Genomic DNA, 22183 nt, shown 5'->3' with positions numbered 1-22183 from the left:
AGCAATTATGTCGATATGTTCTTACTGCCTTACAAAGGTTAGAAAGAAGTTTTCAGCACACCCTCATATTTGTGAAAACGTTCAAATCCCAGGCCTATATACTAGCCTGATATCAAATCTATAGAGCTAACAATCATTACAGTAATTATTGGACAAAAGTAAACAGTCCAAGTTTCCAGGTCTATAGAAAAAGCAGAGTCCACCGGACTGGATTTCTTCAAAGATGTGATTTTATTTTCCTGTGGTGGTAGGTCCACAAAACAAAAACTGCCAACACTTGTTTCGTCTTCCCTTAGACTTTGTCAAGGCAAATGGCGAACTGATTCCTGACCAAGTATTATATCCATCCGGCAGCAAAAATGTTCTCATATCACTGTCATAAAGATAACCGCAATTTTCCTATAATCGGCGCCACCTGCTTCTAAAAAAAGGGGGTAGCGCGAAATTCACCCAAAGTCTAGTTTTCTTGGATCTGATTTCCTTTAAATGGCACCACCTGCTTGTAAAGAAGGGGTCGGGGTAGAGCGTTATTCACATAACAAAGAGATTCCTTGGCAATAACCTTAAAAAACGTACGACTTTGTTTGTTGTGTTACTGGCATCTTTTTTTGTAGTAGATGCCAGAAAGATCAGAATAGCACCCCGGCAATACTATGAATACATACGGTAAAGTGCTTCACACTATAAATACAAATCCAAAGTAACCATTTGATCTGTGATTCCATTTCCCTCTCAAGGGAACACTACTACCTACCTTTTGTTAATGTTCTTACAGCCATTAGTTACAAAACAAAAGACTTATATTAAAGGCACCACGGCTATGATCCACAAAGTGGAAAACATTCTCTTTGATGTCAATAAACAGTGGCTAGTCACACTAGACATAGAGGCCCTTTATACAAATATACCACAGGAGGACACTATCCAGATGGTAAATGGCTTCCTTTTAGATGAGAATGGAGACTTATCTCCACACTTAACAGTCATTGTGGAGTGTATAGAGATTATCTTAAAAAATAACATATTTCTTTTGAATGCAGACTTTTTCAGACAAATGGACCAGTATGGGAGCCACGTGTGCTCCTAGTCTGGCATGTCTTTATGTTTCTTCATTTGAAGATAAACATATCTTCAATGAACTGGCCCCAATTTATGAGAACGTATCTAATTGGTCCTGCTATATAGATTACGTCTTTTTCTCTGGCAGGGACCGCGAGAATCTTTGGAAGTATTTATTCAGTGGCTCATCTTGGGTGATTAAAATCTCAAGTTTACTTCATCCATAGATAACAATGGCTGTGATTTCTTGGACATTAGACTAAAAAACAACAGTGGGTACCTTGAAAGTAGAGCTTTATACTAAACCAAGCGACTGGAACACAATGCTCCATTATGATAGCAATCAGCCTTTGAGTCAAACAGATAACATCCCGTTTGGCCAATTTTTAAGGGTGCACCGCAATTGTACTAAATTGAGAGATTATGAGCTCCACGCAGAAAAGTTGAATAGAAAATTTACTGATAGGGGCTACCCTAAGAAATTGGTTAAAAGAGCGTATAAGAGAGCCAAATACAATAATAGAAACTCATTTTTTGAACCTAAAATAAAAAATACTGAAACTAAGAAACAACAAATTACATTTGTCACCAATTTCAGTAATAGAAGCAATAAAATAAATAATCTTAATAATAGAAATTGGCATCTTTTAAATGGCAGAAATACAGCTACTTTAGATAAACCGATCTTTTCATACAGAAGAAACCATACCATCAGAAAATGCCTAGTACATACCTGCAGAACAAACACCGAGAACAAACAACTTAGTATAATAGATGGTACGGCACTTAAGGGCAACTTCCCATGTCGTTTCTGTAACAACTGTGCAGATATAATAAAAGGGTCAGTGATAACACACAATGATACTACACACCATCTGAAAAGTTTGGTCAATTGCCGGACTAAAAATGTAATTTACTTAATAGTATGTTCCTGCAATAGAGGCTATATAGGTGAGACCTCACGTGAAATGAGAATAAGACTGAATGAGCAGAAATCCGCCATTCGTACTAAAAGGAAAAATGCTCCACTAGTGGATCACTGGATAGAGAGGAATCACACTATAGATGAATTAAAATGGTGCATTGTAGAATCAGTACAAATCAACATAAGAGGAGGTGATTTAATGATTAAAAGGAAAAGGAGAGAACAATACTTTGGGCATCATTAGGATAGTGTGCGGACTTTGATCGCCAGCCATCCTGACGGAAAACTGGCCCGCCCGCCGTATGTGCGGCAGTCCCATGGGGGAGATTAGGATGCGCCCGCCACACTGGTGGGCGCATCTCGCATTTTTTACATTGTGGCGGGCGGTGCTGCAAGCAGCACCCGCCGCAAGGTAAAAAATGCATGTTGTGCATTTGCATGCACATAGTGGCAGGCACCGCGCGGTGCCTGCCGCATTGTGCATGCAAATGCTGGGGGGTACCATAGATACCCCCAATGTGCAACCCCCACACCCCCAACACCCCGGGGGCCCGCTACGGGCCCCCAACAGCAAAAACCGCGAGCCTTTCCATGGCGGCAACGCCACCATGGAAAGGCTCATATCCGCACCTTTCATAATATGGATGGTGGTGTCTAACAGACTCTGCCACCATGTTATGCTCTTTGATGTGTGGATGGCAGGGGCGATCCGCCCGCCATCCTAATGGGGCCCTTTATGTCTAAATTTAACACTTACAAGAACTGATTGAATAGCAAAGAAGAATGGGAGAGGCTTATATAATAATGTAAACATCTTAGTCCCTCTTTCAGCTTAATCTGACTATAAGTAGTATAAGGATGTAAGTAGCTATCTCTCTTTTTCCTAGAGTGTTGATATCAATGCAAAAAATGTCTCTAAATGAGTGACAATGATCTCTATACCCCGTTCTAATTTCTGTGTAAAACTATAGCCGGGTGACAGTTTTAAGTACTATGTATTAGTTAATGGAGACCAGGGTGTATACATTTATATCCATCAAATTTAAAGATCATAGTTTGTACATCCATATGTTTTATGATAATAATTTTAAAAATGCTGCCATTTTCTTGAAGATTTATATAAATATATTATAGCAATATTTGCGTTTATAGAATGGTCGAAAATAATATCGATATAAGTTCTCATATGTAGCTAGTTTAGTTTTATCGTTTAGTGATAAACTAGTTTCGGTCAGCTACAACATTAAAGACCACTCCAAGATGGCCAACGCAGTCCGGGAATACCTCTAAAATGGCAGCCAAATAACTCCGAAGCACAGTTCACACAATGCAGTATAGTGGCCCACTTTCAGTTAACCTGTCGGCTTCCTGGTATAAAAGGAGGTAGTTATGGGGAGTTCTGTTGGCAATACCTAGGAGTTGAGGATAGAGACGTACGGCCGGTGGAGCCGTGATACTGTGAGTCCAAATCAATAGTATGTAGTTAATACTGTTTTGCTAGCCTTAGTTTCTTCGCTAGCTTTATGGCTGCTTAACAGCATTTAGAGGAATGGTTAGTGTTGGTTTCTAAATAGCTGATTCTAAATAGTTCATTTGGAATTCGAGTCTTGTTTCCAGCAAATGATAAAGTTTTACCCCTTATGATGTGCTATGCGTACATTTATTGGTGATTTTTCTTTTTGTTTTTTTAAATATTGACAATTGACCTTTGTACTTTTCCGTTTACTAACTAAAATAACTGGATTGTAGTTGATCCTTTGACAAAATGGGATCTTAATTAGCATTTATTTTGCTGCAGTCGTATTACCATATTCTCCGACAAATCTCTGTTTCTAGACTGTTCAGAGTCCAGCGATTGTTCAACCTGGTTAACTTGAATCGAGCCATATATCAATACATATTAGCAAGGTCACAGTTGGGCGATACAGATTGGATTGCTAGGTAAGAAGCCGCTTCAGCATAAAAAAATCAAGTATATTTGAATGACTTGAGTTTCTTGTATGGTTAAAACCTTATCTTTATTAATTTCAAGGAGGACCCATTTTAAGGAATACTGTGGGAACTCCATCATAAGTAACACCATAATAAATATTTTGTCTTTGTTACTCCATCATAGGTGAGTCCTTGTTTTTTTAGAGGAGCGTATTTGAAATGAGAACAGTATGTCCTTTGGGTTAGGGCAAATATTTAAAATTTGTGCCTCTGCCTTGCAGATATTCTCTACACTCTACCACAACAATTCGGATTAACTGTATATCGTGAGAAATCAATCAACGATGTTAAAGTGTGTGTCGTGTAAATTCTTTAGATGACCACAGAGGTGGGTGATTTAAAAAGACCTTTTAGATCCTGCTAAAGTATGTTAATATCTGGGCAACAATGTAATAGCTCTCTATCTTTCGGTAGATTCCCATGATCAGTAGACCACGGGAGAAGAACGTAGTTTTCTTCCATGTGTGGTTTTTGCTATTTGAAACAAGAGTAAATATTTCTTTTGGGTCTCAATATAATAATTTTATTCGGTAAGATATTTTTCATTTCAGTTACTCTATTTGTAGGTTTTCAATGGGTAAACAAGTGGATTGAAAACTAAAAGGATCATGTGATATATGCACAAAACAAAATTCTGATGAACTTTGTCTAAAGATTCTGTGTAAAAATTAACTTTTATGAACATGGATTAGGAGCGATTCTGTATATCTACAATTGAAGGTGGATTGTTTAAATAGCCAAAATAAATGTGAAATTAAAATACAGTTAATGTTGCTGTTTCAAGGATTGTGTTGCAAATACAAAATTTCTGTATGTACTCATGGTTTTGCAATGAAATGTTTCTAATTGTCATTTAGATAAAATGAAATAATTTCTGTCCTGAAGAAGGCAAAGAAACTTTTTGCTGAAACGCTGCATCGACAATTTCTCTGTTTTTTAATGTGACATTTTTTAAATCTCTACTTTTTATTTGTTGTTCGAAAAAATGAAGTAAATATAAAAAATGATACCAATTTGTTAAGAAAATCACTGTTTTGAAATACACTGGTGACTACGAATTTGCACTTTATAAAACTGCACTTGTTGGATTTCAAGACAATCTGGTTTTTGTTTGTGTTTTTATAAGGGTTTTAAATAAATAATTGAAACTTGAGTACATCATTGATTAATTATTGTTACACAGCACAGCAACTTGTAATTTCATCTTAAACGTTTTGTCATTTCACTCTTTAGTCACAATAGTAGTAGTTTTTGGCCTGTGATACCACAAGTAGTTATACCACATGATCCAAACCTTGGATGGGTTTTAACATCTACTTGCATATCCATTTTGTTTAGAGTTGATCTCTTTGAAAAGGAAATTATTTTTCTTTGTGTCTTACGGGATCTGACCAGCCCCCATTGAACCAGTCATCCAGCATGAGCAAGCGGGTAGCCAGATAGTATAAATATAGGTTGGTCATGCCCATCCCACCATCAAAGGACGGAATCCGTAACTGAGATAGGGCTAGGCGGGGTCCCCACTCTCCCCAAAGGAATTTAGTGGTCAGGCTGTCGAGCACTGTAAACCAGAAGCGTGGGATTTGAAATGGGGTATTTTGGATCATGTAGAGGAACCTGGGGAGTATCATCATTTTGAAGAGGGCAACTCTACCCAGGGGATTAAGCGGCAGCGTTTACCGTCTGTGGAGGTCTGCTCAGAGTTTCTTCATCAGTGGGGTGACATTAAGTGACCAGGCAAGATCAGGGAGGAGGGTCACCCAAATTCCTAAATTTTTAATGACTGCCTTCTGATGGGTATAGTGGATTGCCAATCAAAACAGTTTCTAGATGGTGGAGAGGGACCAGGATGGATTTGCTGGGGTTCAGCTTCAGACCAGAGACTTGCCCAAAGAGGTATAGAGCCCGAAGGCAGCGAGTGCCAGATTGGGCCGGTTTGGCCAAGAAGAGCAGGACATCATCCGTGTATAATGCGATTTTGTCTTCCAAAGAATTTGGCCATCGCCACCCTTGAGTGCGATCGTCAGATCACACCAGGCACGCCAGGGGCTCCATAACCTGGGTGAAATGGAGCAGTGAGAGGGGGCAGCCCTGCCTCGTTCCCTGTTCAATGTAGAATAGCTCCGAGAGTGCCCCGTTGACAAGAACTTGTGCGTGTGGTCAGGAGCACAGTACTTTGACCAGGCTACAGAAGTGCTGGCCGAAGCCCATCTCGATTAGGACATCTTCGAGATATCGCCAGTCTACAGAATCAAACCCCTTTTCAAAGTCAAGGAAAAGAAGCGCCAAGTAGGGGGATGATACGATTGGCCATTGGATATGTGGCCAGCCGATGCAAGAGTTTCCCATTCTTGTCCCCCATCCGTACATCCTGGCTACAGAAGACCTCGAAAGTGTTTTGGCCGCTTCCATGGAGATTTGTTTGATTTCTTCTCGCAGGAGCATGAGTTGCCTCTCATGTGCATCCTCCAGCTGGGTGGGTGTCCGACTTTTGAGGAGAGTCACTTGGGCCTCCAAGAGAGTGATCTGAGATCCTAGGAGGAGCGCGTGAGATTGAATAGGCCCTTGGCGAAGTCACGGATAGTGGCTTTACCCGCATCCCATAGAGTACCCGGGGATGGGACCGAATCATGATTAGTGAGAAAATATTGCCTGAGTTCTGTCCCCACAGCCTTTTTAAGTTCCTTGTCCAAGAGGAACCACGCATTGAACCTACAAATCAGACGAAGTGAGTTAGGGGGTCTCCTGCCCTCAGGTGAATAGGCGAGTGGTCAGATATGCCCCTGGGAAGGATAGAGATGAGGCAGCCTAGAGCGGGCATAAGGATATGGTCAATGCATGTGTGTGTATGATGCACTGCAGATGTGTGAGTGTATTGCCTGGCCTGAGGGTGCCAAATTATCTGGGTGACGCATAGGGCAAGTGTGCTTACCCAGTTTTTGAGGAGTCGCGCCTGGGTGGATCTCGTGGTGGATTGTGAGCTCCTCGTGTCAAGGTTTGTGTGTATAACTGCGTTGAAGTCTCCGCCAATGATCTCCAGCCAGGGGGGTAGCGTCTGTGGTGCATTTTAGGGTCTCAGTGAGCAATGATGGGGGAATAGATGGAGAGCAGATTGAGGGCAGTACCTCCCAAGGATCCCCTAGGAGCAATGAAGCAACCCTGAGGGTCGGTAGTGGTTGTCATCGGTGTGAAGGGGAGATTACAGCGCATGAGGATTTCTACCCCTCCGCGAACCTCGGGTGAACCCAGAGTGCCAGGCTCTATCATAACCATAGCGCTCTAGGAAGGGGCAGTTAGTGCCCATAAGGTGCGTTTCTTGAAGTAATAATATGTCGGCTGCCTGGTGCTGGACATATCGTAGGACTGCTGTTAGTTTAACCTTGTCTAATAATCCATTCATATTCGATGTCAGTATGCGGAGAGAGTCCCCGCCATTATGTGTATTTGTCATCGTGGATAATGGCTCAGATGAAGGCCTGCATGGCAGAACTGGGGTGTGGAGTTTCCTACACTGTGGACAGATTGTGGAACCGTGAGTGCCCTCTTGGGCCGCTTGCAGGGCCTGAGGTTGATCTGTTGTTGAGGGAAGTTGCTGGTGTGGTGAACAGAACATAAAAACTGGAACGTGGGACAATGGTCCTCCCCCTTCCTCAACCCTCCCCCCCACCCTATACTTTAGGAACAGAAGCCTCTGTCGCCCCAAGTGAAACTAACAGAGGAGAACCAAACTAAAACGCTTGGGTACAGGTTTGCGTGGAGATTTCTCCTGCATAAGGATATTCATCTCTACATTATGAGACAAACAATACTTTATGGCGGAAGTCATCTTCTCCAGAAGCTTCCACAGCAGAGCGTCTCAGACTGGCATTAGGGCAGCTCAGGTGTTCCGCCCAGAAGAGCTGGGCTTCGAGAGAGGTTTGAATCGGCTGAGTCCAGATGAAGATCTTTGGAGGAGGCATCGTCCGGTTCTGAGCGGGCCACATATTTGGATCTTGGAAGGGAGCGGGAGTCACTTTGTGGCACATGTGCTGCCCGGGGCTCACGGGTGAGTCTGATCTGGCTTGACACATTCCTTGTCCTTTGTGGGATCGAGTGCCTCTACCACTTGACTTGAGGGGTTTCTCCTGGGTGGCTCCATCTCGGGTTCCGTGGCGCGGAGCCAAGGCATTTGCTCTAAGTGATTGTTCCTCAGTAAGCCAAGTCCTGGCCACCTCAGGAGAATCAAAGAAGAGGGATTTGTTTTGAAACACAACTCAGAGGCATGCTGGGAAGAGCAGTCGATACTGAAGGGCCAGAGCACTCAATTTCTGTTTCACCTCAGTGAAGGTTCGCCTTTGGGTTTGTACTTCCCGTGTGTAGTCTAGGAAAATCATTATTGGCTGCCCTTAATACGATAAAGATTTTTGGTTCTGTGCCTCACTGAGGATAAGGTCCCTATCTTTGAAATTGAGGATCCTGGCGATGATGGGCCTGTGTGGCGCTCCCGGCGGTGGTCGTGGCGCCAGAGAGTGGTGGGTGCATTCAACTGCAAACCATGCAGAGAGAGAGCCTTCTGGCATCCAGGATTGTAGCCATTGTTCGATGAAGTTACACATTGGGCCGTGTTCCAAGCCCTCCGGAAAGCCCACCAGATTATTACGTCTTGATTGATTTTCAACATCTTCTGCTCTTCTTGCAATTCTTTAGTGTGGGTTTGCAGATGCATGACTTGCTCCTTCAGTTGGCTGACGTCATCTTCGACTGTGGAGATGTGAGATTCAGTCTCCACAATCTGGGTTGTGGCATTGAGGAGGTCTTATCGAATGAGAGCCATATCAACTCGGACTTCACCAATTTTGCTCTAGACTGAGGTTTGAGAGGCACTGTTTGCCTGTAATATCAGTTGAGCTCCGTGGTCGGGGGGGGCTTCTCCGCGGGTCAGCCTGCCACCCCAGGATCATTAGTCGTGAATTGATCCATCTTGGTTTGCGTTAGAGGCAGTTTGGGGCCTCGGTCTCTCCACATGGTGGTGAGGAGGGCGTGTCTTATATGTGGCTATCAACACGGAAAATCGCTTGGTGTGCTTCAGAGGAAGGGTATTGCCTCCATGACTTTGGTCTTGGGTGGAGTAGAAGAGCGCTAGGTAAGTCTGTGCAGGGCTTGCCTCATTGTGCTCGGTAAATAGTGCTGTCAGGATAGAATGGCCTAGCAGACCTAAGTAGATTTCTTAGCTCCAGGTTCATCAGGCGTTGCTAAGCCAGGGTATTCTTGCAGGTCTGAGCAGTTGGTCTCGATTCGGCCCAGGATCTAGTTCTCTTTGGAGCAGTTGCCCCACTTTCTCTGGAGGAGGTAGTGGCAATTGCGGTGTAAAGCCAGATGGGTGCTGAGTCAGGGCCGGGCCGCCGTGGGCCTCTGTCGCATGTGGGAAGGCTTTTGGTAGGTCACTGGTGTTCCTGGGTCATAGTGACCACCCTTTGCTGCTCTTTCTACTGCCCGACCTGTGACTAGGAGGCGCAGCGAGTTAGGGGGTCCCAGGAGAATGTCTGTAGTCGTGCAGGGTCGAGAGAGAGCAGGAGGAGCCCCCCGGGGGTCTTGCAGAATATTGGTATGGCCCGTTGGCGCTATGGAGGTTGGAGGGGAGTCACAGATCCTCTGGGGCCAGCCCCCCCAACAGCTTACCAGATCATCAAAGGAGAAGGAGATGTTCATAGAGGCTTCCTCCTGGTCCTGAAAGTAGGTCTCAAGTAGGCTTCACCGTCTGGTCATCTAGTTCGCCGCCATCACATGGTATCCAGGGCCATTTGCAGCAGGCACCTGAGCACTCCTTCTCTGGTCACCAGCCCTTACACACTTCGGGTCCAGGCAGGGTCAGGCGGACGCTGAAGGCTACTAGGTGCTACCTCGGGGCTGGGCTCTGAGCCCGAGTGTCAGACTCCCCGGGGCAAGTCCACTGCAGCAATGGAGACCACCTCAGCGGAGAGCCAGCAGCAGGGCACCTCAGAGGAACAGTCCGCCCCATCCAGACCTCCACCAATGGCTTGGGTCCTCCCAAGCCGCCGATGCGGCACGCACAGTTTTCGGGAGTTGGGTGCAGGTTCTGTGAGCTAATCTAGGGCCCAGGGGTCAAGGATATTGTAGGTCAGGCCGTATTCAAGCATCGCCACAGTAGGCCGGCGTGTTCTGGTCCGGATGCAGCCGGGGCCTGCTTCGGTGCCAATCGCCACCAGGCCCCACTCTGCAGGAGGGTCGCGATGGGCCTGATATCTCCACGGAGGGCGCGGCTCCGCTCTTATTTCAATGCATCTCCAGCAGCCCAGTTAGACAACCCACAGCGCCATGAGAGGTTGTGCTGACTCAAGCGGCATCTGTGTCAATGCAGACAGCCAAACTCACCCTTAATAGCCACAGTCAGCTAGGTCACTGGGAGTTACTCCGCAGGCCCCACCGTCATCTTGTGCGGGCCATCAGGTTGATCTCCGAAGGACAGCCTTCTCGATCCCCCAGCAGCAGCACCGCCTGCCAGGATGTCCGCAGCCGGTCTAGGAGGACATCGTCGGGATCCGTGTCAGTGCAGTCGGCCGAACCCACCGCTGTTAGCCACTGTCAGCTAGCTCTCTTGGGATCAATCCACAGGCCCCATGTTGTGAATAAACGATGATCCAACTTCAGGGAATCTTTAGGTAGTATTTATTATGATTAGGCTGTCCGGAAATCGGTTAAAACTGACTGTGCCCGACAGTACCCTACCGGATGAAAATCAGTTGACCCTGTTTACACCGAGTGTCACTGATTTTCATAGTTGTTGCACCACTTGGCCACTTGATGGAGCCAAAGTATTACAAACCAACAGCAATTTAGGCCTGAGAATGAAGCACCTAGAATGTGAGTCACCCCCATTAAATTTGATCAGGCACATGGGGAGCCGAGGTGTGAATGGCCCAAGGGCCAGAGCAACACCGGGCCCCCTGTCTGGCTCACGTCGGGGGAGAGGAGCTTTGTGGTCTGCCATCTGTCTTACTGCGGCTGCACCTGAGTACTTCACAGGTTTTTAAAAGACCATTTACTTAACGAGACTTTGTTGTTCTTTTGCCCCTTCTTAGAGCCTCTGCAGCTACACTCTTACAGGGAAAACAGCTAGAGATATGCATGCATGTAGTAAATAAAATTTGAGTGTCTGTGCAGATAGAATATTCCCATCTGGTTAGGTCACTAGGTAGGTAGAACATATGTCCAGCACAGCAGTAGACATATGTTTGTGACAGATGTGTCATGCCAAACCATTGGGGTAGTGACGTAACATGCACATATTCTACGTCATGCCGGGTACTCCTCCCCCCCATTTGAGACCCCCAAACTTTTATTTCATGGTGGATCTTTAGGATTTATTTTGGTATCTGATCAGGGCATTGGAGTCACCCCTTGGAGAATTTGTTAATTTCCCTATGAATCAGTTGTGCTGTCTCTCCTGTTGTATCATGTGCCCTTTTTGGTGTGACTGGTGTTATTCGCATTCGCTTCCTTGAAATTGTGTAGTTTAGGACAGTTGTCAATAGATGAAAAAATAAAGCATTACGGAATGGCATGTTACCTGTATGCCAGCCCCATACACAGGCCTCGTCTACTTAGTTGGCTAAACAATGTGTTTTATTGTTATTTGAATGTTACCCATTTGAGCACCCCTCAATGTGTGCCCTGCACATTAGCAGCCCCTCCCCATTAATGTTGGAAACTGCTTGTGTAGTCAAATATTTTGGTGCTGGCTGCATCTCCGTCTACGTGATCTGGCAGTTAAACCAAGAACGATAATTTGAAATGTTGGTGGGAAACTCAATTTTACTGTTTATTAGGTGGGATTATTGTAATGTGAGCTTTGGGTTATGTGTCACGGTCAGGGGCTCTCCAAGTTACAATTAGGTCGGGCATGCGAGGCCCAGTCGTTGGTGCCATTTTGTTTATTTTTTACCCCATCTTGTGAGAGAATAGGAACTCCCAATGGGTTATTGAGCAACAACATCCGGGGTTAGCTCGAAAAACCGTGTGGTTGGGTGGCCTGTGCGCTACATCTAGGGGGACCCCACATATGGAGTGAGAGGCACTCTAGGAGGCTCCATCGTGGCAAAACTTCAAGCCAGTGTTGCATTGGAGATTCGTCTCCAACTTGAATCTCTTTCGCCATGTTCTGCCTAGAATGTTTTCTATGCTGGCCCCACTAACGCTATGTAGTGGAGACACCTTTTAAATGGCTTGGATCGGGGAGTTTTCTAGCAGACATTTGAAATACAAATATTAGCTAATGTGTTAATCAGCCTGCGCGGGTGTAGGCAAACATTTCTGCTCTGTCAGTAAGGCAGTCGTATGTTTCGGAGCCTACATTTGTCTGCTCTGTTGCTCAGCCTAGGATCAGAACATATTTTCTGTTTTTTATGGGGTAACTTTTGGCAGGTCACCCCCTTCGGAGCTCATTACTGAGCTGGCAAAGTTATCTTAAACTGTAGAGACACCTACTTCAGTTGAGTTAATTGCGGGCCTGGGCTTAGAGCTACCACAGCAACTAGGGTATTTTCTGTGGCTCCTGCTGTGTGGACGTAGAGACAATTTGAGAGTGTTCACTATGTCCGGGCCTCTGCAGACTTTGGTTCTTGCTCCTCCTTTAGAATAAAAATGCCTCTTCACCAACCATGGCGTTTGATGTCAATGAAGCCTCACTGTGGTACTCTGCTCCCTACCATAAAGGGGAATTTTCTCCAGAATTTGCAAAGTACAGCTTAATTTTTGACCGCTTTAATACCTCTGAGGGCATATGCACCCAGTTCAACGCATATGTTGCAGAACCTGTCCTAGAGAATGTCAACCTTCAGGTGCACCAGTATTGGCATGGAAAGCTACGTCAGTGGCCAGAGTTGGCAAATTGTGTACTGGCTGTTTTGGCGTTGCATGTCTCAAGTGCCAATGTCGAGAGGGCATTTTCACAAATAAAAGTTTACATGGGAAGGAAAGAGAGAGCCTGAATGACCAAAGACTCACTGAAGAAATATTGTATGGTGTACTAGGTTCGACTTGTAAAAATGTATTTGGACCTCATATACACTGTACGTACATTGTCTATATACCATGCATCAATGAAGAAAGCAAGCAATAATAAAAGCAAAGCGTTCCATAAACACCCGTAAAACACTGTTTAAGTTGTTTTTTATGGCCCCAAAAGGAATAACCACTGAAAAGCACTGTTTTTTGAGGAACTGAAATCACTGGAAAACACTGAAAAAACACCACCAGAATTTACCAAAAATAGAAACTGAAAACAGGAAAGCCTAATTATGATGGTAAGTTCAGGAGTAGAAGTACAGAGAGCACCACCAGGAGCAGCCTTCTTGCTGCTCAGCCCATACACCAACTGACAGCCTCACTCAACCAACATTCCACAGCATCATCCACAAGAACATTCCACACCACACTCACACTGGCTGAGCAGCAAGTATGACACTTCACCCTTCTTTACAGTAAACAAAAACACAATGCAATGATCCAAGAAAAAGTTTACACTGGTAAAATGTACATGGGTGGGCATAACATGAGAAACCATTGGAAAGTCAACTCACACACTCAAGAAATCAAAAACAACATGGCTATAAACATCCAAAAACACAGCACCATAAGTGGTTGAAGCAAAGAGAGACATATACAGCAAAGCACCCCACCCAAGAAATGTGCATATTTTTTAAACATGACCCTTCGGCTAGAAATATAGAGCATGAACTTTGGCTAGAGCAGTCTGGGCCCGTGGTGATACTCGAGTTCCCAGAGTGAGTTCCTACCCAACCCCTGCACTGAAACGGTTAATATATCAAGGATGACAGTGATGGTTGTCCCAAAATGGAGGATGGTGATCCGCTGCCGCCGTAAATGCAACTCAAAGGAAACAAACTTGAGGCTTGCCATTTTAACAAAGTCATTTCCAACCGTTTACTCACAAGGACTCCTCGCTGTTCAACAAGTTTGCTGCCACATGTTTATGCAGCAGAACTCCTCGCTGTTCCAAAAATATAGCTCTGCACCCTTATGCACCAGAACTCCTCGCTGGGGCACATGGACGCGCAAGCCTTGATGGATCACCACGATACTGCTGAGAGAAAACATCAAACACTCTCCGACTACAGCCGGAAAACCAGAAGGCAGCATGCTGACGACACAAACACCTAGAGCGTGCCGGGTGGCTCCAGGCACGCATGTGCAACACGGCGTAGAAGCTGCAGAACACTCCGCTAGCCGAAGACAGGGCTCGCGCTAGAGACCACGTATGGGGAGAGGCCATTGTGGGTAGGTGGCAGTTGCCAACAAATGTTAAAAGTTGGAAAAGCAAGCATAGGGGTCGATGGTTTTGCCAGATTAGTGAAGAGTAAATATATGTACCGGAATAGCACCAACCACCACACCTTTTTGCACCAAAAACACGGTCCAGGGAAAAACAATATGTGGGTTTACCGCGCAGCACCTCTCACATCCCTTTTCCCCACATGGAGTGAGGGAACTCCTACACCTTAATGCCGTTAGATACCCTGACTCTGAGGACTCCTCCCTCGTGTTGCTCCACTTGACTCCGACACTGGGGACACACAAGCCCTGACACACCTCCATAACCCGGACTCTGAGCCCCTTACCCGTTGCTCCTCCTCTTGATAGGGAGAAAGAAAGCTCCTCAGCCCATAAACACGGACAGCAGGGCTTCTCCCACTCGTCGGTCTGTTGAACACAGACACTGGGAACTTGTCGCTATTCATGACACACACTCCTCTTCAAGTTGCAGCGCCCCAGATGCTCTTCCCCACACAGACAGAAGGGAACTCCTCTTCCTCAACGCCGTTCGTGACACGAACTAGTGGGAAACTTCTTACTTGTTGCTCCTTGGGGGAACTCCACTTTCCCACGGTTACAGCAGACCAGTAGATGGAAAGCTTAGCAGGAATTGACATGCCCGGGTTGGGGCCGACCGGTCTTGAGGTCACTGGTGGGGCTCAGCGCTGTCAATCTACTTTTAAACTCATTGCGCTTAGTTTCAAGAGGAGGTTCTATGTTAAGGAGTTACTTCAAGCTTCAAATTTTAATCCAGGTTATGTTTCACTTAGTCTCAACTTCTATAAAGTTCTCACGTGCAGCTCCTTTTTAAAATCATCGCCAAAATGTTGTGAATAAACGATGATCCAACTCCAGGGTATCTTTAGGTAGTATTTATTATGATGGTAAGTTCAGTAGTAGAAGTACAGAGAGCCCAACCAGGAGCAGCCTTCTTGCTGCTCAGCCCATACACCAACTGACAGCCTCACTCATCCAACATTCCACAGCATCATCCACACGAACATTCCACGCCACACTCACACTGGCTGAGCAGCAAGTATGACACCCCACCACCATCTTGTGTGGGCTGTCAGCTCGGTCTCCGAAGGGCAGCTTTTTCGACCTTCCAGCGGCAGCACCGCTTGCCAGGATGTCCGCAGCCAGTCTAGGAGGACACCGCCAGGCAGCAGATCGCATTTATTTGCAGCGATGTATACCGATGGCTGAGCGGATGACAGAGGGGTCCGGAGCACTCTTAGGGTGCGACCGCCATCTTGACGCTCCAAGCCATGGCCCCCGAAAATTGTTTTTAAGACAAACTTAGTTTGGGAGATAGTAAAACTCCACCTTAAGCCTCTCTTGAAAAGGCTTTACTCCCTCACTGCTCTCTAATGCTGGTGATCTGGCACTGGTCTTGATCTGGATTAGCTTTCGGCATCACATTTATAGTACTGGTAACACAAACCAGGCTACTTCATGCCACAGGCCTGTCGGTGTGCCTTTCCCACCATTTTCCTCACCACACTTACAAGGAATTCTTTAGATTACAAGTACACAAAAAGTGGTCCCTGATGGCCTTAGGTTCAAACCAGGCTCATTCTTGAACTGCAAACAAGAAGAAATGATATAAAATGAACTAATTTTTATAGAAATGTTATAAATAAAACAGTGACCTTAAATTAATGATGGCAACAAAATGAAACAACAATGTGTAATGCTGTGCTTGCATGGAAGAAAATATAATTTTCTTCGTCTTTTAAGGGAGAAAGCGAAGCTAAAAGATGGAGTAGGTAAACCATTGAGTAGAAGACAGAGGGCGTGGGAGGTTGAATCATGGGGATAGAGAGAGCAGCAACCGGAGGTGGTGAGGTGTTAAATATGGAGAGGAACAGGGAAGCTCGACATGGGGAGGCAAAGAGGTACAGCTGAGAGATGGAGAGGTCTAATTAAGGCATGGAGAGGAAGAAGGAAGATAAATATGGTGAGAGAGGTGTTAGTATAGGTGAATATGATGTTGTTGTATACCATTATGTGTGCAGGCCCAACAACGACAATACCAATAAAAGCAATGTCAACCTATGCCATAACCTATGCCTGCATAACGATGTCAATACTCATAAATGCAATGTCAATGAGTGCCATGAACCATGACCGTGCAACAATATCGCTACTGGTAGAAACAATGTCAATGTATTTCATAATCCATGCATGCAAAACAATATTGATACCAGTAGAAACAATGTCAACGTATGCCATGATCGAAACATGCATAACAATGTCACTATCAGTAAGACAATATTAATGTATGCTATGACAACTGTATGCATAAGATTGAGGATGTTGGTAAAACTGATATCAATGGCTGACACATTATTCGTAGAAGTTCTAACGATCTCGTATTATTGTTGTCGGAATCACCCCAGGTCACCTCCCCATCAACCCTGAGGCAGAGATACGTGGTCAGACAGGCCCTGCGACCCCAACTAACGGTTATCGAGAGACAGGTCATTAGGTGGAGTCTCGCTTAGCCCAAAGACAAATGCACACCCAGGGAAAACCCTGATTGTTCCCACACATAGACAGTAACACCAAAAACAGGCCCAAGGAAATTTGCCCCAATAAAATACATTTGGCCAGAGGTGTGCGCCCCCCCTAAAAAATCCAAAGAGCGAGATGCTACATGTAGATAGAAACACTCAGCCAATCAAGACACAACATGCACACCACAGGAATTGATCATGCGCTCCCCACACCAGCCATCTGGACACATACACACTGGCCCACATTAGCTCTCCGAGGTCGAGAGCCATCTGTGTCCTCTTATCAGATAAATACAATTGTTATTTATGACTATGATTCCTTTCAAGGAATGTCAAAGTGTTTTATTGTACCCACAAAATGGACATATGTGCGGCCCAAACTTCTGTACTATGCGACTGCTGCCGAAGAACCAAACGGATTTGCGCAAAAAGATTGGTGACCAGATGCCATAATTGATTAGATTTTCTACTGAATTCACGGGGTGGAGGTCAGTCTAGAGACAGCCATCACAGGGTATTAGACTTCATCTGATCCTTAGTCCCAGTATGTGGCGTGTGGCAAACTAGGACAAGCGAGTAGATCACCTTTGCTTTTCCCCTAGTAAGCATGCTAGAGAGGGCAGTAGGTACAGGTTTGGGACCACTGTAGGTGATATAGGTTACGTTTGTCTCTGGGTGTCAGATAGGGACCACCAAGTCCCCTGGGCGTGATACAGAGGTTCACGTGTCTCTGGGTGGCAGATAGAGACCGCTTGGACCCTTGGGCATGGTACAGAGGTACGCCTAGGTACGCCTAGGCTCTGGGTGTAAATTCGGCCCGCATCTCAATCTTATTTTTTAGTCTGTTTTTACTGGTAGTATCTAAGAAGTGAAAGGTGTTATTCGCTTGGATCGCTGGGCATTAGGAAGTTGGTACGCACTACCCCAGGCTGAGATATAGGGAATAATTACGACCTTAGGAAAGAATTTGGGCCTTGGTAAATAAAGTATAGCTTGTGTCTGGCCACAGAGGGCCAATAGTTGTCAGGTTATTCCTTTTCTCTGCTCAAATCAGTGCTTTTTTTGTCCATTGTCCACTGAGACCATAGTGACAGACTATCAATCTCAATTAGCTCTGTATATTACATGGAGCATCTCCTCTCCTCTGGATGTAGGCACTAGGAGAGGGCTAAGGTTTTTTTGGACAAAATAATAATTTTTTCTGTTAACCTTTTCTCTTTTAGATTTTTCTATTTATGCATTTATTGATATTGTAGTTCTGTTAAAATTTTAGCAATTTGCTTCATGTGTAAATGTTATGTCATGTTAGTGAGTCTATGCTTTATGAAATAATAACCATTTCTTCCAAAATCAGAATTTCATGTGTGCTAGTTTACTGCTACAAATCAACTCATACTTTTCTGACTTAACAGTAGCACTTTGTTACAGGTTGTTACTATTTCATTGCATTTCTCTTTGTTTATTGTTAAATATTCTTTTTCTTAATACATCCATTTTTATAGAGTAGATTGTTTTTGGTACCACCCGTGTACAGTACACAGTTTTTCCCACAATTAGAGCAGTATTCGTAATCATTTAATCAAAAATTTGGTGAAATCCTTAAACAGGTTCCACAGCCCATCATGGAGACTCCACTAGACCACATCCAAGCGAGGTTCTCCACCCAGGCTAGGAAACTAGAGAAACACTGTAGCGAAAGCACACACTTTCCCGGGCCTGATGGGGAACATTCGATACCAACACCGGAACATGCCAAGACTCACTAACAGACCAGGTATGTAGGACAGAAAAAGGCTAAACGAGAGGCCCTACTAAAACTATGGGCCATCTTTCAGGTGGCCCAGTCCTACAAGACTATCCAGGAGTCCATAGGCAAGACATCTGCACCTCCCCCACCATACACCGGCAGGGATGGGTTCTCACTGATGCATTCCATCCCAGTCGCCCCTGGGCTGCGTTATACCAATCCACCAGTCAAATGGCTGGTGGGCCTTCCCCAGGGCAGCAAACCACCAGACCTGGGGGAGGGACCAACCTGACCAGATTCAGTCATCCCGGCTCATTAGTGCCGGGCTCCCTTGGGGTTTGACCCCCACCCATTGGTCGTGGTCCATCAGGTCTGAACTGAACAGGGTGCACATGCTCCTGACCTCCCCACAGGGTGTCCTAAGATCAGAGGGAAGATTGCGTCCCTCTGGCAAGGGGATTCCACCAATGGAGTGGAAGACAGGGACCCCAGTCCTTCAAAATCTGACTCAGAAGGGGGAGCCGCAGACTATACTCCCTCAAGGCATGCCTATGGTGCGGAGGAAGCATCAAAGAGTGAATTTGAGGCCAAGACATGGCCTAGAACAGCACACAGCACTGAACGTAGGAGGCAAGCTATCTGGGAGATAGAGGAAATGTGCTAGTTAATAATAGAAAAAGAGATAGCTCTCACCTGGGAAGACCAACAGGGAGAGGGAACCACTCCCCCTCCCCCAGAGGGAATCGGAGCTAGGCCTCAGGTCCTACAAAGAGATGAGCCTACGGTAGTGTCAGAAGGGAGAGCGCTAACAGAAGCACACACATCACTTGGTCATTGGTGTAGGAGAGGGACCGACCATGAAATAAGAAGTCAGAAAAGCCTGACTGGAACACAATTGAGACACAGAAGGCGCAGCATGGCACCTATACCCGTGCATGAGGAGAGTGATGATGAGGATGTCTGCCGCTCCCCCTGAATGTGCTGGTCAGGCAGACCAACTATAAAGACAACATCCAAAGAAGAGGGCCTTTCTGCCATCTGCAGGCCTGCTGGACCAAAAGGAAGGGCCAGTATGATAGTCCCTGGCCGGAGTAGGGATCCATCGAGCCTGAAGACAGGGCTGTTGGGGAGTACTGCATTTGGTATTGAGGAAGAATCCAAACTGGAAATAACCCTACATGCGAGAATGCTTGAGACAATGGGAACGCTAGGTCGAGGAGAAACCAACAGAGCTGCCCCGCGCCACAATTGGGCCACCACTACAGAAAGGTGCAACAGGAACCATCTATGTACCTTGGGCACATATGGAAAAATAAGGGCCCTGGAAGAAACTGCTGCCATTGATGAACAGGCAGGAAAATAGATCTCATGCTTTGAGAAGAACGCTGCAGGTATAAACTTAGCTATAGGTGACATCAAAAGTCTGCTCAGCAGTCTCGTCAGGGAGCAGACCGACACAGTGTTCTCCCGAGCCCACATGCCCACAGTCGCGGTTATCAACACCAAGCATGATGGGCTGCATTTAACTCATTCAGACACCAGATGTGGGTGGCCCTGAGGGAGATATTCCCTGACCGCCTAGACATAGGAGGACTGATGGCAGAGAGCATGAAGCCTGGAAATACCGTGACTGCATTCCTAGATAGAATGAGAGAATAATGGAGGCAGGAAACAGGACAACCCTGAACCGACACAGGCCTCTAGGTTGCATTCTTTTACAGCATCCTCAAAAGGGGACAAGTCACTGAGATCCAGACCAGACTAGATGGTGTAGTTGTGCTAGATATCAAACCTTGGTGGGAAATACAGGTCCACATATTACACTACTACCGGAAAAGACAGGAGAAGCACAGGGATTAGCAGGAGGAGGCCCATAGGGTCACCGCTAAACTGGTCCAACATAAGTTGAAAAAGACCGCTCTTGAGGAGGTCGAGTTGGCTGCAAGCGTTCAGATGGCACCAGTCTAAAGGGAAGATCTGCTTGTTGACCCCAGAAGGCATCCGCCCAGTCCTATCGGCCAAGGTCAGGGAGGCTGCATCCAAACCAGCCTCATAGAATGCCACTATTGTCACAGAATGAGTCAAATGGCTAACTAGTGGGGTCTAAAAATGTACAGTGATCAGAAAGGCATACTCCCAGGACAGCCCGCACCGAATGCCCGTCCACAAAATCAATCCCAGAACAACGTTGTTGCAGCTTCCAAACAGCCCCAGGGAAATCAGGCAACCGGTGCCCATCACAGAAGGGAGTAGATGAGCTTGTGGCAACAGTCACCGCAGTAGGCAAGAAACCCTACCCACGAAACACAGGGGACAAAGCCACAGCAGGAAACGGTACCTCCCTGGGAAGGCAGCGCTTTAACACAGTCACAAAACACAAACACACAGTAGCAAGATCACCCCTCAACTGGATGTATCCCCCTCACACCACCATGCAAACACATTTCCTTACCTACATCTGCAACAGTTGTGTAGGCTGCCAAATACTATGTCAACCGGCAATCCATGCTATAGTTCACCATCCGGGTGCATGCAGGGGCCTGGGGCTCCCGCTGCTGTTGGTCTCCCAGGACGGGTCTAGCCGACCATACCCTGGGAGTAGGACAGTCTGAAGAGAGAGCAGGGTGGGCCCCCAGCTGGTACATAAAAACAGGCACCCAGGACCTCTTACCCAAGTCCAACTTTAGAGAGGCTATGTAAGTCTTGCCCACCTTAGGGTTTACCACCAAGTGAAGGCCCTCCTTTAGTTCCAAAACAAGGTGAACGATCCGGTGTCGGGATCAAAGTTCCTCAACATGTGTAGGGCAACAATCTCAAAACTCCAAAGAAACTCAGTTCATACAACCCTAGTCCATAGGAAAAAAATAATTGAGTTCATTAGTGTTACCCACATAAGGCTGAGCACACAAAGGCCACAACTAGACCCCCAACTCTTGTTGGAAAGCTCAGCAGACAAACACAATTCCAGCCATTTCCCTGCAGGGTCCTACGTGTGTTTCACGAGCAACCCTCTGACCACTTTTGGTATCCCTTGCTAAAATTAGCAATGCTCAGACACAGGTAAATACCCACAGGAACCCGTACATAGCAGCCTAAGAACAGCCCAAAATTCTCAATCATCCAGAAGAAGGGCGTAACCCAGCAACTCAACCTAATTAGAGAAAACCTCATTAAACGTGCAGAGACCCAAGAGATGTGCACATGTCAATGGAAAACATTGGCCGAAAAACCAAGCATCCTCTTCTGCTTCACAATTGCATGCAGCACATGTAGGTCAAAAGGACCCCTTCGAACACGATAAAAACATTACACCTTTAAAGGAGCAGTCCTCAAAGGAAGAGCACTGTCCCCACCGTAGCAAGGAGAGGAGGGAAGCAAAATACAAACATCACTAAAATTGTCCTAAAACTCACCAATCCCCGAAAATCTTAGTACCTGCTTCCAGTACTCCATTAGGGAAATTCGCTCACAGTAAAACCATAAAGTGTATCGGTAAAATGTTAAGGTGGAAATTTTCCAAACAACTGTCTAACAATATGTTTTTTCCGAGCTAACCTACAATGCACAGCTCTAAATCTATGGGCTTACGATTGAGGTGCACGTGCACCA

Source organism: Triturus cristatus, chromosome 1_2 (genome assembly GCF_964204655.1).
Source record: "Triturus cristatus chromosome 1_2, aTriCri1.1, whole genome shotgun sequence".
Classification (NCBI taxonomy): domain Eukaryota; kingdom Metazoa; phylum Chordata; class Amphibia; order Caudata; family Salamandridae; genus Triturus; species Triturus cristatus.
This window is presented reverse-complemented; position numbering follows the sequence as displayed.